The following is a 19094-nucleotide window of genomic DNA, read 5'->3' as shown; positions in this document are numbered from 1 at the left end:
GCAGCATTACAAATTTGCTCTATCGACGCATTTGCCCGTTCCGCCCAGGATGTGGCGGTAGCTCTTGTGGAGTGTGCCGTTACCTCTAGTGGAGGGCATTGCCCTGAAGAGGAGAGTGCAATAGCCATGCGGAGCCACCATGCAATAGTAGATTTTGTGGCCTTCTTTCCCCTGTTTTCTCCCTGAAAGGAGACAAAAAGGGCCGAAGACTGTCGCCATGGTTTTGTCACTTCTAGGTATTGAATTAGACAAAGTCTGAAATCAAAGCAATGAAAAGTTTGTTCTCCCTGGGATTTTGGGTTGGCACAAAATGAGGATAAAACTATCTCCTGGTCCCTATGGAATTTAGAATTGACCGGGTCAGTTTTAATTATTACTCTGTCCTCCAAAAAGGTAGAGTATGGAGGATCAATAGAGATAGCTTGAATTTCACTAATACCTTTGGCCGAGGTTTAAATGGTCTGGCTGTGAAGGAGGCTCGGATGAACCTATACACCCAGGGGTGATCAGCCAATTTTTGATCAAATAAGGCGCCAAGCACCGAAACTTGCACCTTTAGGGTGCTGGTAGATAAACCCCATTCCAACCCTTTTTGGAGGAACTCCCAAGACTTCACTTATTGGGACTTTCTGAGTGGTACTTGTCAGGCGTCTTCCTGAAAACTCTCGAAATTTTTCCCAGATTTTCTGATATTAATCGGATGTAATTTTTTTCCTGCTGGATAGCAGAGTAGCAATTAACGGAGCTGAAAATCCCTTTGCTAGCAGAAGCCCCCTCTCAAGTTCCAGGCAGTGAGATGTAGGCTGTGTACTTGAGGATGGGATACTGGACCCTGGTGTAGTAGATTTGGAACATCTGGAAAGATCCATGGGTCAGATATGGACATATGTCTGAGCCAGGTGAACCATGCCCTCTTCAGCCAGAAGGGTGCAATCAGCATTATTCGTGTCCCCGGCCTCTCGAATTTTTTTCAACACTGTTGGTATTAGCGGAATCGGGGGAAATGCGTAGGCAAGTTGGAACTTCCATTGGTGGAACAGCGAATCCACTCCCCTTCTGGGTTCTCTCCTAGGTTCAGGGAATAGAATCTTTCTACCTTCCGGTTTTGTTTTGTGGCAAAGAAATCTACCTGTGGAATACCCCAACTGGCGCAGATTTCCCCAAATATTTCTTGATTTAGGGACCATTCGTTCTGGTGTAGCACGTGCCTGCTTAACAAGTCTGCAACAAGGTTGTCTGTCCCTTTTAGGTGTGTGCTAGTCAAGGATAAGAGGTGATTTTCTGCCCAAGAAAACAGTCTTTTGGCTTCTTCTAACAGAGACCTTGACCTTGTTCCCCCTTGTCGATTTATGTAAGAGACTGCTGTGCTGTTGTCGGATAGGACCACTAGGTGTTTTCCTTTGATAGTCCCTTCTATTTGTAGAACTGCTTGCCTTACTGCTGTTAGTTCCTTTAGGTTGGAGGATGCCGACTCCATTTGAGGATCCCATCTGGCATTTTTCCCTCCTCCTTCAAACACTCTATCATTACTCCATTACTAAAAAAACAAACCCTTGACCCATCATGCACAAACAACTACAGACCGGTCTCCAATCTCCCCTTCATCTCAAAACTCCTGGAGCGCCTAGTCTACTCCCGTCTTACCCGTTACCTCTCCACTCATTCCCTCCTAGACCCTTCACAGTCCGGGTTCCGCCCCCTACATTAAACAGAAACTGCACTCATCAAGGTGACCAATGACCTTCTGACAGCAAAATGTAACGGTGACCACTCTCTGCTCATTCTCCTCGATCTTTCTGCAGTTTTGACACTGTTGACCACCCTCTCCTACTCTCTAGGCTCCAGTCACTAGGCATCAAGGACACTGCTCTCTCCTGGTTCTCTTCCTATCTTTCTGAACGCTCCTTCAGTGTTCTGGTCTCCGGCTCCACTTCATCTCCTCTTACTCTCACTGTCGGGGTACCTCAGGGCTCAGTCCTTGGCCCCCTTCTCTTCTCCCTCTACACGGCCCCAATTGGACAGACCATCAGCAGATTTGGCTTTCAGTACCATCTTTACGCTGATGACACACAACTATACACGTCATCCCCTGACCTTACCCCCGCTGTACTACAGAACGCCACTGACTGTCTGTCTGCAGTCTCTGACAATGTCCGCTCTCTACCTGAAACTCAACCTCTCCAAAACTGAATAACTTCTGCTCCCGCCTTCTACTAACCTCCCTAAATCTGGCATTTCCCTCTCCGTGGGTGGCACCATAATAACACCCCGGCAGCAGGCACGCTGTCTGGGTGTTATGTTTGACTCCGATCTCTCCTTCACCTCCCACATACAATCTCTTGCCCGCTCGTGCCGCTTACACCTAAAGAACATCTCTAGAATCCGACCTTTTCCCACCATGGAGACAACAAAAACTCTCACTGTCGCCCTAATCCACTCCCGTCTGGACTACTGTAACGCTCTATTAATTGGCCTCCCCCTCACGCGACTTTCCCCTCTCCAGTCTATCCTTAATGCAGCAGCCAGGGTCGTCCATCTGGCTAATTGTTACTCGGACGTGTCAGCTCTTCGCCAGTCATTACACTGGCTGCCCATTCATTACAGGATACAATTCAAAGTACTTGTTTTCACCCACAAAGCTCTCCACAGTGCGGCACCGCCTTACCTCTCCTCCCTCATTTCTCTCTATCGGCCTAGCCGACCGCTGCGCTCTGCAAACGACTTTCGACTAACCTCTGCACTAATCCGTACCTCACACTCCCGATTCCAAGACTTCTCCCGTGCTGCACCAATGCTCTGGAATGCTCTACCCCAAGATATTAGAACCATCCACAATTTGCATAGTTTTAGGCGCTCCCTCAAAACACATTTGTTCAGAGCAGCCTATCACGTTCCCTAATCAAACTTTAATTTTATGTTTGTGTGTGTAGCCCATTCACTATCTCCATCTACCCCCCACTCCCTCAAGATGGCTGGACCATCATTGTAAATACATCATTGTAAATACACACCTGTACTTTGTATCTCCCCACCTTTACTGTAGATTGTAAGCTCTCACGAGCAGGGTCGTCGTATTTTGTTTTATTCTGCTTTATTACTGTATTGTTAACATTGTTACCTATGACTGTTGTGTTTGAAACTGTTAAACTGTAAAGCGCTGTGGAATATGTTGGCGCTATATAAAGATTATTATTATTATTATTATTATTATTATTATTATCCCATCTGCCTTGCAGAATCTGATCTTTTAAGTGGGCCCCCCAGCCGAGAGGGCTCGCATCCGTGGTTAGTACCACCGGATTGGGGACCGACCATTGCACCCCCTTTTTTAAATTCTCTAATTTTAGCCACCAATTTAAAGAGTCCTGAACTTGTGGCCATGGGGTGATTTTCCAATTTAAATTGTAGGAATTTTTTGCCTGTTCGGTCAGGATTTGCCACTGTAACTCTCTTGAATGCAGTTGAGCCCATTGAACCGCCGGAATTATGGCTGTCAACATCCCTAGAAGGGACATGGCTTCTCATCGAGATGGACCGGGCCGATTATGTTTTTTTTAATTTTTGTTCCGTACTTTTGTGACTGCCTCTATGCAGTCTTCCTGGCTGTCTGCTATAAGGAGAAAATCGTCTAGATAGGGTATTAATAAGAGGTTTTCCTTCCTTACCACTGATGCTATCTCTGAGATAATTTTTTTAAAAATTTGGGGGGCTACCGATACCCCGAAAGGGAGACACTGGTACTGTAGATGAGAGGGAACTTGATGTATTTCTACAACCAACCTTAAAAATTGTTGATGTTCTACACAAATGGGAACATGATAGTAGGCATCTGTGAGGTCTATCACTGCCATGTAACAGCCTGGATATAGCAGTTTTACTGTAGTTTTTAACGTCTCCATTTTTTATTTTTCTACTCGAATATATTGATTTAGGGATTTTAAGTTGAAGATAGTTCTTAGTGAACCATCCGGCTTTGGTGTGAGAAACAGGGTACTGTAAAACCCTTTCCCTATCTCTTGTGCAGGTACTTTTATAAGAACTTGTTTTTCCATGAGGAGATGAACTTCCCTTTCTAATGTCACCTGGTTTCTTTTTGCCACATGGGTGATTTTTACTCGATGAGGAGGGAGGTGAAGTTCAGCCGTAGGCCTTCGGATAATAGGGTGATTACCCATTGTGAGGTTTGTAACTTTTCCCACTGATGGACAAAGCACCGAAGCCTTCCCCCCACCCGGATGTCGGCATCATTGTTTGGGGTCTGGTTTTTGAGGGGGTTTATTAAAAAGATATCCTCTTTCTCTTCTCTCATTCCAGGGCTTCCCTTGTGTGGACTTATCCCCTGGCCGACCCCGGCCTGCTTTTCCTGAACCCCGAAAGGAACGCCGGGTATCATTCCAACGGCGTCTTGAGAAGGGAGGAGGCGGGAAGTGTTTTTTCTTATCTGCCGTTTTTCTAGAATTTCATCTAGTGCTTTCCCAAATAAATATTGCCCTTCACAAGGGACTGCACACAGTTTGACTTTTGACTGAAAGTCAGCAGTCCAATTTTTTAAGCACAATGCTCTTCTACCAGAGTCAATGGCGGCATCCGCCAGGAAACCTGCCACATATTGTAGTGAGGGTATTACTTCTAAGAGTCTGTCCCTTGGACATTTGTCTCTTATTTGGTCGCTCAGTTCCTCTAACCATTTTATCATGGCCCGTGCCGTACAAGTGGCGGCCACCCCCCGGTTTAAATGCCCATGTCGATGCTTCCCATGCCGATTTTAAGAAGGCGTCCGCCTTTTTGTCAAGAGGATCTTTTAAAGCTCCCATGTCCTCGAAGGGAAGTGCTATGCCTTTAGAGGTACTCGCAATTGCGGAGTTAAGTTTAGGTGCTTTTTCCCATTTGTCACAAATTTCTTCATCAAATGGATATTTTCACTTAAGGGCCTGAGGGGCTGACATTTTTTTATTTACTTTTTTCCACTCTCTTTTAATTAGATTTAATACATTCTCGTGGAAAGAAAAAACTCAGTTTTTCCCCTCTAGATTACTAAACATAGAGTCTTGGGTTGTTTTAGGTTCTTTTGGTGTTTCGACCCCCAAAGTGGATCTAACTAGTTTAAGTAATTTCCCCACGTCTTCAGATAATACATAAGGCCAACCACACTCTTCATCTGAAGAGTCTAAATCTGAGTCATCACCAAGTGGTAATTCCCCCGGTTCACCTTCTGATTCCACGTCAGAGGTTTGGGCAGGTCTAGGGGGTGGAATTTCAGAGCTACGAAACCCATGCTGTTTCATCTGCTCTTTTACTGTGATTTTAACTTCATCCCTAACGATAGCTTTTATGTTTTGTCCCTGCATAATATGATACAGAAAGACACTGTTACTGACATGTTTTTGCCTTACAAAGGCACTCACCTACCAGCACATCAGTACCACGGGAGTCTGTGGGATGTCCACCGGAATCGGCGATTCCGCAGTCGGGTCCGCCATTGTCAGAGAAGCTAATGCCACCGTTACTTGTGTAGTGCTTCTTTAAATAGTATACGGTGAGAGCGGTGTGAGCGTCCCTGAACATTCTCCCCCTGGGAGTGTCAGCACACCGCTCCCCCCGGCGTGCGACTTCACTTCCGGTCTGGACCGGAAGTCGTCCCATTCACTCAGCACCAGCCTAGCGATGGGCAAGCCCCCTTCCCCGGTCCAGTCTCCGGCCAGGAGCGAACGCCGGGGAGCCCACAGCGGGACGGACACCATGCAACAGCCACCGTGAGTAATGCGCGCACATCGCTCCCGCGCGCCGACCAGCTGCTCCCGCCGCAGACCTCTGTCTCCAGACCGGCACTGCCCGAGAGATACCTCCGGCGTCGCAGGCTCCCTGCAGGAACAGGAAACCAAACTGAGGAGAGAGGTGCCGCCCCCATCTTTTATCTCCGCCCCATCTTTTAAGGGCTCAGAAGGGAAGGAGCGCAATTCAACTTTTGCAGCACAAAATTGGCCATATCGCATTTACAGAGCACCTAATGTGGCTAAACTTTGAAAACCCCCTCAAGTCACCGCATTTTGGAAACACTGGATTTCTTTTTCTAGGCAAGGAGCCATGGTGCTTTTCCATAGCCTTTGTGTAATGTGGAAGCCCCCTATTTTTCCGCTAACAGATGACGGACCTCAGTGGGGACTTGCTTTTTTGTGGATTGAGTTGAAGCTTTCATTGGGAACATTTTACATAACATTTGGGATCACATTCATCCTGTGCTTTACGCTGAGCACTTACATCGGGGTTTCCTTCTAAATCTCTGAAGGACATGATTCACATGAAACCCCTGAGGGATCCATTCACTATAATGAGGCAGCAGATTTACTCTGGCATCTGTTCAGCTGTCTCCTTTTCAGAGGTGCACAAAACTGTGGCCGACTGCACTTTTATACACACCTTAAGGCTATGTGCACACGTAGGAAATGTGGTGCAGAATTTTCTGCACTAAATCTGCATCTGCAGATTTGATGCAGTTTCTGTGCAGTTTCTATGCAGTTTCTATGCAGTTTCTGTGCAGTTTCTGTGCAGTTTCTGTGCAGTTTCTGTGCAGTTTCTGTGCAGTTTCTGTGCAGTTTCTGTGCAGTTTCTGTGCAGTTTCTGTGCAGTTTCTGTGCAGTACAATGTAAATCAATGGGAAAAAAAAAAAAAGCTGTGCACATGGTGCAGAAAAATCTGCAGCAGAAACGCTGCAGAACTGCACAAAAGAAGCGACGTGCACTTCTTTGAAATCTGCAGCGTTTCTGCGCAGATTTTTCTGCACCATGTGCACAGCTTTTTTTTTTTCCCATTGATTTACATTGTACTGTAAATCACAGTGCAGTTCTGCAGCGTTTCTGCATCAGAAAAATCTGCTGCAGTTCTGCACCAATTCTGCACTAAATCTGCATCGTGTGCACATACCCTAAAAGATGGACACCGCTGGATCATAGGCCAGACGGCATCCACAGTGCCTTAATTTGCCTCATTATAGGGAATCTTCTGCCGGGGTTCAGTCTGAATCACGTATTTCAGGCATTCACATGGAAATATTAGTGTAAGAGCTCAGCGTAGAGCGCAGAATTAATTTGAGCCACGCCTTACAGTAAATTTTGGGAAACAGAATGAACAAATCAACAGGTGAAGACTTGATTTTATTTATTTTTAACGCAGTTCCTTGTGTGGTATAAGTGATTAGACAAGTTTATTCTTTGGGTCAGTACAATTTCAGCAATAACAGATTCATATTGTTTGGCTGCTGTCACACAAACTTTTATTATTGCAAAAAATATTTAAGGTCAAAATTTTGAGAGCTATAATTTTTCTATATTTCTGATGAGAGTCATGAGAGGGCTCTTTTGTAGGACGAGTTGACTTTTTATAGGTATCACTTTCGAGCATTATTTCCATCACTATCTATTCCAATTGTTGGGGCAAAACGAACAGAAGACAGCAATACAATTTTTGGGGGCTTTCTTAATGTCTCTCACGTGTGGTAAAAAGAGAGAAGACGGAGGTATCACCCATGCGCTGCTGATATCAAAATATCGGTGAAGTTAAAACATTTAAACAGGTTTAAAAGTCAATGTGTTTCGAGGTCACACAGGATCTCTTCATCAGGCAAACCAAGCGCATGAGTGATACCTCCGTCTTCGCTATGTATTTATGGTCGTCTTCTTGACCGGTATCTGTGCAGCAGCTCTTCTATGCCCGTTATGTGTTGCCATTCAGCAACCTAGCAAAGTGAGGGTATTCTCTCCTTTACCTGACACCCCTTTGTCATTAGAGAAGACCATATTGCGCTTTTTCTTTCTCAGTTACTTCTTTCTGTATTTACCGTGTGGTAAAAGTCATAAGACAACTGTATTCTTCGGCTAAGTAAGATTACAACAATACCACATTTAGATATCTCTTTTTCTATGTTTTGCCACTTTCACACAAACTATTTTACGGAAAAAAAAAACTTTTTTGCATCGCTATATTCGGAGAGATTTTTATTTCTCCATTGATGGAGCTGTATGGTGGCTTGTTTTTTGCAGGACAAGATGACATTTTCACGGATACCATTTTTATTTCTATTTGAATTTTCGATTGTGTTTTATTCTTGTTTTTGTTCAACGATATGATGTTTTTTGGCCCTTTTTTTTTTTTTTTTTTTTTTTTTTTAACGGTGTTCACTGAAGGGGTTAACTACTATGACAGTTTCATCGATGCAGTGACACCAAATATGTTTACTTTTCTTTTTTATTTAGACTTCTTCATTTAATTTTTTTGACTATTTCAGATTGCCATTACAACAATCAGGCCCTTGACGTTGCAGATCGGACGGTTAGCTCCCTCCCTCTGAAAGCCTACCAAATGCAGGACTCTTAACACGCACGCCTAGAGTGGTGATGGGTGATAAATTATCTTCACTGGACATCCCCTCTAAGGATCCTAACCATATATGAAGGTTCTCTTCTGCAGCTTCTTACATCCTAGACTTAACTATAAGGCTATGTGCACATGTCCAGAATTGCAGCGGAAATTTCAGCAGCAATTCCACAACTGTGCCGTGGGTAAAACGCATGCAGAATTGGCATGTTTTCCGGCTAAATACTAGTGTTTTACTAGAGTCTAGCATTTTCCAAGCGATCTGTAGCATTGCTTGGAAAACTGATTGATAGGTTGGTCACACTTGTCAAACATAGTGTTTGACAAATGTGACCAACTTTTTACTATTGATGCTGCCTATGCAGCATCAATAGTAAAAAGATCTAATGTTAAAAATAATTAAAAAAAATAAAAAATCGTTATATTCTCACCTTCCGGCGGCCGTGGCAGCCTTCCCGCTCCTCACGATGCTTCCGTTCCCAGGGATGCTTTGCGGCAATGACCTGTGATGACGTAGCGGTCTCACGTGATGCTAAGTCATCTGGGATCATTGCCGCAAAGTATCCCTGGGAACGGGAGCATCGAGAGGAGTGGGAAGACTGCCAGGGCCGCCGGAAGGTGAGAATATCACAATTTTTTTATTCAATTCTCCTCCCCTCCACCCTGGGTACCAACCGCACATGATCCGCTTACGCTGTGTGCACACGTAGCAGATTTTTCGTGGGTTTTTTTGTGGTTTTTCGCTATAAAAATGCGAAAAAAACGCTCACATTAAGCATTCTATTTAATACAACGCAATCCGCATTTTTTGTGCACATGCTGCATTGTTTTCCTGAGCGGAATCGCATTCCAGAAAAAACGCAGCATGTTCATTCTTTGTGCGGAATCGTGGGGATTCCGTACACCTAGGAATGCATTGATCTGCAGATCATGTGCGGTTGGTACCCAGGGTGGAGGAGAGGAGACTCTCCTCCACGGACTGGGCACCATATAATTGTTAAAAAAAAAAAAAAAAAGAATTAAAATAAAAAATAGTGATATACTCACCTTCTGATGGCCCCGGAGTTTCCCGCCTCTCAGCGGTGCATGCGACCGCTTCCGTTCCTATAGATGCTTTGTGTGAAAGACCTGCGATGACGTCGCGGTCACGCGACCGTGACGTCATCGCAGGTCCTGCACACAAAGCATCTATAGGAACGGAGGCCGCTGAGGAGATCGGCTGCCTTCGGAAGGTGAGAACCATTTTTTAAATTTTTTTATTATTTTTAACATTATATCTTTTATTATTGATGCTGCATAGTTTTCCAAGCGATGCTACAGATCTCTTGGAAAACGCTAGCATTCTGCAAGCTAATTATGCTTGCAAAACGCTAGTTTTTACAGCAGGAATATGCATGCCAATTCCGCATGCGATATACCCGCGGCAGGAGTTGAAGAATTGCCGCAGAAATTTCCGCGGCAATTCTGCGACGTGTGCACTTAGCCTTACTTCCCGCATGGTGGGCATAGCCACACACAACTGACAGCGGGCATTTTCATGCACTTCCGGGAGCCGGTCTGGAAATACGTGCAGCGATGACCGCGGTCATGACCCCGTTGTCGGCGCTCATAGCAATCCCGTAATTCTGAGCATCACCTCTATGTAGCAGAGGCGATCGCTCTATGGAAGCTTCTAGCCTCCTATGGATGCTATTGAAGCATGCCAAAAGAATTAAAAAAAAAAAAAAAAAAAGTGTTTAAAAATATTAAAAAAAAGAAAAGTTCAAATCACCCCCCTTTCACCCTAATCAAAATAGAACAATAAAAAAAATCAAACCTACACATATTTGGTATTGCCGCGTTCAGAATCACCCAATCAAAAAAAAAAAAAAAATTAACATGATCGCTAAACAACGTAGCGGTAAAAAAAATCAAAATGCCAGAATTAAGATTTTTTGGTCGCCAAGACATTGCATTAAAATGCAATAACGGCCAATCAAAAGAACGGATCTGCAGAAAAGTGGTATCATTAAAAGCGACAACTCGTCCATCAAAAAATAAGCCCTCACACGGACATATTGACGGAAAAATAAAGAAAAATTATGGCTCTGGAAAGAAGGGGAGCAAAAAATGAAAAATGAAAAATCAAAAAAAGCATAGGTCATGAAGGGGTTAAAAACCGTACGTGATACAGACTTTTGGAGCACATATTCGTGTTCAGCATATCAAAATCTATAAGATACAATAAAATTTTCTCAGGGTACAAGAACTTACCTGAAATTTGTTGCGCAGTGGAATATGTGTGTGTCTCTGTGTGTGGGCGGGGAATATGTGCATGTGTCTGTGTGTGTACTCATGCGACGTGTGTACTCAGGCATCGTCTGATGGGACTACCACTACTATCCGGCTGCGTCTTTTGTCATATAACAGAGATAGCATGAGTCGATGATGGGAGAATAGTCTCATCATCCAGTGCCTGTGTTCAATTGTACAAAAAAATAAATAAAAATCAAAACATTTACATAATTATATACATATTCACATACAAAATACATACGAATGCCTAATCCCCAATGCCTGTGTCTCCTGCAAACAATCAAAAATAATAAACCAACATATACTCACCTTTCCTCCGTAGTCCATTTAATACCGAGTGTCTCACGTCGATCTCACCCGGCCGCTGGCGATACACTGACAGGAGGTGATCACTCCCGCAGTTTATCACTGAGCAGCCGTGAGAGTTCACCGGAGTTCATCAGCTGATCAGCTCCGATGCTCTCACTTACAGCACCGCTGCGTGGGAAAGTTCTCACACAGCGGTAGAAGTGAGAGCACCGGAGCGAATGAACTCCAGTGAACTCTCACAGCAGCGCAGTGATAAACTGCGGGAGTGATCACCTCCAGTCAGCGTATAGCCGGGTAGAGCAGTCACATCTCCAAATATGAATGTTCTACATGTGAGATCGCCGTGGGACACTCAGTATTAAGTGGACTACGTCGGACAGGATAGTATTATATGTTGGTTTATTATTTTTTGATTGTTTGCAGGAGACGAGTGCTTCGGGGATTAGGCGTTCAGTAAGTATGGTCAATTTAGATTCAATAAAGGAGTGTGTGATTATTTCAAATACAGGAATTTATTCTGGGTGTCTGTATTTTATACAATATCACTATGGGGTTAGTAATGAATAGGTGTCTTGTAGACACTTGTGTGCACATAGCCTAATGGTCCAGCATATCACGTCATATTCCCCCTACTGTCCAGCATATATAAAAATATCTCGCCCCAGCATATATCTTCTAGCTCACACATTTCTGGCTGCAGTATGAAGCTCTAATTCTGAGCACTGGCATTGATGGCAGCACCAAGCTGGAAAAGGAGATGTTCCAAGTTGTGGAGTATGAAGGAGGCAGCGTGGGCCATAGGGACAGAGGGGTGGGAGTCAGAGAAAGTAACCAGTGGTCAAGGGATGTTTCCAAGTGTGAGTTGCTACCAGAGGTCCCACATTTCTCTGTGCACTTTGAAAACAGAAGTGTCCATGAAATGGAGCAGCAATGGTTAAATCCGGTTATGGTTGCTCAGCAGTAGTGTGTGTATATGTGTCAGCTGCTCAGTAGCAGTAGTGTGTGTGTCAGCTGCTGAGTAGTAGCAGTAGAGTGTGCGCACGTGTATGTGTGTCAGCTGCCCACTGGTACAGTGTGCGTGCGTGTCAGCTGCCCACTAGTAGTGTGTGCGTGTCAGCTGCTCAGTAGTGTGCGTGCGCGTCAGCTGCTCAGTAGTAGTGTGCGTGCGCATCAGCTGCTCAGTAGTAGTGTGCGTGCACGTCAGCTGCTCAGTAGTAGTGTGCGTGCGCGTCAGCTGCTCAGTAGTGTGCGTGCGCATCAGCTGCTCAGTAGTAGTGTGCGTGCACGTCAGCTGCTCAGTAGTAGTGTGCATGCGCGTCAGCTGCTCAGTAGTAGTGTGCGTGCACATCAGCTGCTCAGTAGTAGTGTGCGTGCACGTCAGCTGCTCAGTAGTAGTGTGCGTGCACATCAGCTGCTCAGTAGTAGTGTGCATGCGCGTCAGCTGCTCAGTAGTAGTGTGCGTGCACATCAGCTGCTCAGCAGTAGTGTGTGCGTGTCAGCTTCTCAGTAGTAGTGCGCAGTGTGGGTGCGCGTCAGCTGCTCAGTAGTAGTGTACGTGCACGTCAGCTGCTCAGTAGTGTGTGTGTGCATCAGCTGCTCAGTAGTAGTGTGCGTGCGCATCAGCTGCTCAGTAGTAGCGCGCGTGCGCATCAGCTGCTCAGTAGTAGTGTTCGTGCGCATCAGCTGCTCAGTAGTAGTGTGTGCGTGTCAGATTCTCAGTAGTAGTGTGCGTGCGCGAGTCAGCTGCTCACTAGTAGTGTGTGAGCGCGCGCCAGCTGCTCACTAGTAGTGTGTGTCAGCTGTTCAGTAGTACAGTGTGCGCGTCAGATGCTCAGCAGTACAGTATGCACGTCAGCTGCTCAGTAGTACAGTGTGCGCGTCAGATGCTCAGCATTACAGTAAGCACGTCAGATGCTCAGTAGTACAGTGTGCGCGTGCGTGTGTCAGCTGCTTAATAGTATTGTGTGTGTACACAATGTGCTACAGAGACACGTTTAGCAATTAAGCAGCAAATTTGTTGCACAGTGGACAAATGAGTTTTACATTCAAAGTAAAGTGGAATTAGACATAAATGGAGGAAAGGCTGGAAATTTGGTATTATTTGCAAATTTTAGGGAGAATTGGCAATCATTCTACTTGCCATCTGGAGGCAATTTCAGCCCGGCTGGGAACGCAGCCTCGGTGACCGGAGGTAACCTCGATGACATCATCGCCGGTCACGAAGTCTGCACTCGCAGCAGCTCATTCACCGTGGTTCTCAGCCTGGACGGTCGCATCTTAGCACCGTCCAGGTTGAAAACTGTTTTTCCCCCAGACATGTATTACGGCGTGGGACAGAACAACAGATAGTTAAGGGATACTGTTGTTTTTTTTTATTTTTGGTTTATTACAGGAGAACAAGGGCTTCGGTGGAATAGGAGTTTGGTGAGTATAACGGTGTTTGCTATTTTTAAATAAAAAAGTAAAAGTGTGCTTTGTTTTATTTCTAATGAAAGACTTTATTCAGGCTGTGTATTTACCATATAACTATAGGATTAGTAATGGATAGATGTCTTATAGACGCCTCTCCATTACTAAGCTGTGGGCTTGAGGTCACCTGACAATACAAAGGTGACAGCAACCTCACAAATATGAACCCCACTTGCCACCGCTACAGGGCAAGTGGGAAGAGCCGGGCAAAGCACCAGAATTGGTGCATCTTATATAGATGTGCCTCTTCCGGGCAGCTCGGGCTGCTATTTTTAGGCTGGGGGGGCCCAATATTCATGGTCCCTTACCAGCCTGAGAATACCAGTCCCCAGCTGTCTGCTTTAGCAAGGCAGGTTGTCAAAAATGGGAGGGGGATGCTGTTTTCCTAAATGATGTAAATATTTTTAAAAAGTACAGCGTGGAGACCCCTCTATTCTTGATAACCAGCCTAGCGGAAGCTGACAGCTGAGGGTTGCAGCCCCCAGCCGTGAGTTTAGCCTGGCTAGTTATCAAAAATACAGGGAACCCAAGCCGTTTTTTAAATTTAATTATTTATTTACAGCGCGGGAGCCGGTTAATGAATACAGCTGCTCCTGCTCTCACCGTTATTATCGGCAGCAAGTGTCGGATCATGGGAGCAGTAGTCCCATCCACTGACACCAGTGACCGGAGGTAAACTTTATACCTCCGATCACAGCTGAGCGCTCACACTATCTTTTGACAGCGTGGGAACCATGGATCTCTGACCGGCAGGGATGATTTTACCACCGATCAGAAGTGGTGTTCGTCATGTGCATGACAGCGCGGCAGTGTGACAAACACCCGATGTTTGGGCATCCAAATCCGAACAATAACACGGACTTCATGATGAAGTCCATGTTCGGTGTCCGTACCTGAACAGTAGGTGTTCGGTACGGACGCTGAACTTTACAGATCGGGTTCGCCCATCTCTACCCAACATCCCTCAGTCAATCACGGTGCCAGCTCCCCATTCCCACCACCTCACTACTGGTTCCAGGGATCTTGAATGTGACAACTACTTTGTATTATCCAAAAACATTACAAAACCTTAACCAGGGAAGAATAGTTGGCAGAACAATTTTTACACTCAACAAAACAAACAAACAAAGAAAAAAATCAAACGCATTTTTTTCTAAATATTTGAAAACTCCATAAAGAAACCTCCTTACTGCAATCAGTCCAGCCAGCTTGTACGATAAGTGCAGATGAATGCTGCCAGCTGCACCAAGGACACAGATGTCCCATATCAGAACATCAGCTGAACCACAGATACAGATCAACTAACGGCACACAGCCAGATATGATGCTGTGCGCAGGAAGACATCTCTGTCCAGAAGACAGATCATCTTACCACCCATTCCTCCACCAGTCATTGTTATCTTTCAGTATGGTATGTGGCTATGGGACAGCATTGGTGCAGAAACATTTGCAACTGTGCTGCTTTTCTGCCTACAGTCAGAAAAACACACATTAAAGTAACATCCACCAAAGGTGCAGATATCAAAGGCTTCTGCTGTGACAGTCATATTTACGGGCCCATGACAGATGATTTTTGGTGGAGTTCCATCAAGTTTTTCAAGTAGAAGACATATCAAGAAGCTTGAGTTTTTTTTCTAAAGTGTATAGTATTTTTTTTCTTTTTCGGTTGTCTCTTGATAGCATTTCCAATGCATGTGGCCTCTGGCAGTTTTCAGATTTCCATTGTGTGTACATCTCACCAAGGTTTATGACCCACAAAAGGAACCAAACTGATGAAAATAAAACAACACGAATCGCTATCCGTTATGGTAACCACTTAACACTGAGCCGTCTGTAGATAGCTGAACTCCAACAGATTTCCGTTGCACCAGTATATTTTAGGGGCCAATAAAGGGGGCGATTTCTGCCAGAGACCACCAGGGAGATGGCAATTAATCTTTGTGATGAGGAATCAACAAGTGGGTAAGAAATGCATAGTTATCTGTGTGTGGGGCAGCCATTTTATGCATATATGCTAAACCCATGCACTGAATACTACGGACGCCATAGCACACAGCTGCAGATATCCAGAGGTTCCGCCAAAGGAGGAAGGTCTGGACATCTGATTAATGAGCGGCGTGGGATTCAAACACCCCGCCCCGCTGGCTGAGCCAATAAGTGGTGCCGTGCGGGATTTGAATCCCCCGCCAAACCTCAGCCGGTGGGCGGCTCAGCCAATGAGCGGAGCCCTGCGGCTTTCGCGGGATCCCGTACCACTCATTGGCTGAGACCAGGGGCGCTCAGCCAATGAGCAGTGCCGCGCGGCTTGGCAGGGGATTCAAATCCTGCACGGCAACGCTCATTGGCTCAGCCGGCGGGGGGTTTTGAATTCAAATACCCCGCCCCGCCGGCTGAGCCAAAGAGTGGTGCTGTGCGGGATTTGAATCCCCCGCCAAAGCCACACGGCCAGGGGCGCTTAGCCAATGAGCGGTGCTGCGCGGCTTGGCGGGGGATATAAATCCCGTTCCAATATGGTGGTCGGTGTAGTCCCGATGCGAGCAGCTGGGAGATGAGCAGCCGGGAGATGAGCAGTGCTAGCTGACCTCCCTGTGGCGGGAGATGCGCCGCTGATCTCCCGACGGAACAGCGGTGCCGTTTTTGTCACTTGTGGAGGCACAGTTCGTGGCCTTCCAGCCGCAGTGGACTGTGGGATAGTGACACAATCGCCAGATGCTGTAACAGAGACGATTGGCAATTATATATTAGATTATTTCACAATGCATCCCAATCGGCAGCAAATCAGTGGAATGATCATAAAACAGTTTCTGCAGCTTAACTCCCTGAGCTGCTACTAGGCTACCCCAATAGCAAAATTAGGTGACAGATGAAGAATGGAGTCTTCTGCCTCTGACACGTTCATCAACAACAATCAGTGCAGATACTGAAAATGGGAACACTGCAGACTGCGCTATTCTTGCTGATAAAAATATCAGAGACGCAGTCAGTCAGCAGTCGCGCAACAGAACAACAAAAAGTCACTACATTGCATAAACAGAAGTACCGGTAAGTACACATTTGTAATGAAACTGTCAGGGCCTTCGCAGATTTTTATTTTATTTTTCTTAAATGTCTGTTTTTAAACTAAACCGCTGCACCTTTATCTGTGAGCTGTGTCTGATACTGCAGCTCACAACTAGTCAGTTGAATATTGTTAAAGGGGACGCACTTACATATTGAAATATAGCATATGTAGGATAGATCAACATGAGATTGCTGGGGGATCCGAGACCCTGCAGCCCCTTATTCAGCCGATATCTGCCCTTGTAGTTTTCCCATGCAAGTAATGCATGAAGCGAAATAGCACAGCGCCGACCTTGTTTAGTGGCCACTGATGAGCACTACACTTTATGGATCATCAATGTGTATGTCCCAGGCAACTGCTATCACTAATTAGTGGAAAAGCCATACGCTGCAGTTCCAGACAGGCCACGTACAAGAGCGAAACAGAACACCCAGCACATGGACCAAAGTGGTGCCGATTCTGGGAAGAAACGAAAAAAAAAAAGAAAACCACAGAAAAACTCTAAGACAAGACAATCCTGTTAAAGGACATGTCTTAAGGTTTATTCAGGCGTCTGTGCCAATCAGTCTGAGCATGGACTGCTAACACAGAGACTGGTCGTGGCTCTCACAAAGCCATTTCTATGAATGCCATGCTCAGGTCGGGAGATCCACGGTCCAATCTCGGAACGATTTACATGGATGTCTGAATGAGCTGTTAAGTTGATGAAGGACATACCTATTCTTGATAATGACTTGAACTATGGCACTAAATTTAATGGTTCCCAGTCTTCCCTGGATGACATTACATGCAATAGTAGGACCACCTACTGGACCGCTATACATATAAACGCCAGGAATGAATAAATGCAAGTTATACTGATTCTTTTCCAATATTCTGCTCAGCTCCTCCACATTTATACTGTGCTGTGCACAGATCGGACAGCAGATACAACATGACAGGTTCCTTTTAATGTAGAAATGGCAGACTGTGCATTGTAAGAGTATTACTCATTATGAGACATGCTGCTTACCTTCCCCAACTCTTCAGGCACTGGGAAAACCAAGTTCTGAGAGATAATCAGCGATTTTACCCGTATTTCCTGTTCATTAACTCCAAAGAGGTGTAAAAGTGATGCATATTTTTGCAAACCTAGAAAAAGGTAAAAACAAGGCATGTAAGAAAGGCATAAACACACTTTAATATGATAGTATTCAGCCTGTCAGATCTTGCTTAGCGCAGATATATACAGTCCAATGTAACACTAGAGACACAAACAGCACAAATCACTTCAAATTGAAAAATAGGAAGCCTGCAATAATGGGGCTGCTCCACCCAGTGGGTAATCTTATCTACTCATGGCAGGACTAAAGAAGAATTCCAGGATCCCAGTGGCCTCCTCCCAAGGTTACCAACCTCCTTTTTTCCAATCCATTAGAATAGGTCAGTTGTAACCTGCAATTGTTTCCTCTGAGGCAGACACCACGGGACGGTAACCCTGCAGAGGGTATAGAGGAGCATCAGCGCTTACAGAATATATACAATGGAGATTCCTCTGAACATATTTTAGTGCTGACACCTCATTTTAAAAATTTGTTGGCTAAACTCACTGAAAAACTGAAGAGAGAAAAAAAAAAATACACAAGTGACTATTCTGTTACTTCGACAACCTTCACTAACCTGAATTTTTTAACAAAAAAAAAAATCAAATGTGATTCCACAAATAAACTATATCAAAACATAAAAAAATGCCTTCAACCAGTTTGTAAGACAGCTGTGGCTTAAAACTAACAGCATGAAGGAGTCCTAGAGGTCGCCAACATGTTGTGGAAAGCTGGGTGACAACCACAGAGCTAGCAGGTCACATCTGATGACAACATGAGGTTGGTGGTGCTGGCCCAAATTAAGAGGAATCTGTCACAAGGTCTATACTTCCCCATTAGTCCATGAGCCAAGAACCAAATTTGACGATATCGGTACCAAGCGGAGTGACTAATTCTCTTTGGTATTTTTAGGTAGATGCATGTCTGTAGTTTATTTTTTGATATGATAGCCCTTACATATACGTAGCTTATTAACCCCTTCAGCCCTAGGCCTATTTGTACCCAAGTGCCTAAGCCAATCTGACCTGTGCCACTTCATGGGCTAATAACTTTGGAACGCTTTCACCTATCCAAGCCATTCTGAGATTGTTTTCTCGTGACATATTGTACTTCACGTCAGTGCTAAATGGGAGTCAATATATTTTACCTTTCTATATAAAAAAATGCTAAATATTCGGAAATTTTGGAAAAATCGGCAATTTTTTAACTTTGAAATTCTCTGCTTTTTACAAAAATACTGATACCCCCCATAATAGTTATTAATTTACACTCCCCACATGTTTACTTCATATTGGCATCATTTTGAAAATGAAACCTTATTGTTTTACGACGTAATAGGGCTTATAGTTTTATGCGCAATTTTTCACATTTACAGCAAAACCCACTTTTCAAAGGACCAAGTCACTTCTGAAGTCACTTTAAGGGGCTTACATAACAGAAACCACCCATAAATTACCCCATTTTGCAAACTACACCCCTCAAGCTGTTCAAAACTCATTTTTAAAAAC

The 19094-nt window shown here is 44.8% G+C and overlaps 1 protein-coding gene across 4 annotated transcripts in view; it reads right to left on the bottom strand.

Annotated features, from left to right (window-relative positions):
* BMPR1A (bone morphogenetic protein receptor type 1A) overlaps positions 1-19094 on the bottom strand; it is a 149041-nt gene that overhangs the window by 70590 nt on the left and 59357 nt on the right. For all 4 annotated transcript variants that reach the window (XM_077259325.1, XM_077259324.1, XM_077259321.1 and 1 more), the window contains one exon: positions 17517-17635. The gene's annotated coding sequence lies outside the window, so the exon portion shown is untranslated. The remainder of the gene's footprint in view (positions 1-17516; positions 17636-19094) is intronic.

The sequence above is a fragment of the Ranitomeya variabilis genome, chromosome 4, assembly GCF_051348905.1.
Source record: "Ranitomeya variabilis isolate aRanVar5 chromosome 4, aRanVar5.hap1, whole genome shotgun sequence".
NCBI classification, from domain to species: Eukaryota; Metazoa; Chordata; class Amphibia; order Anura; family Dendrobatidae; genus Ranitomeya; species Ranitomeya variabilis.
Note: the sequence above shows the minus strand (reverse complement) of the source record. Positions and strands in the feature narration are given on the sequence as shown.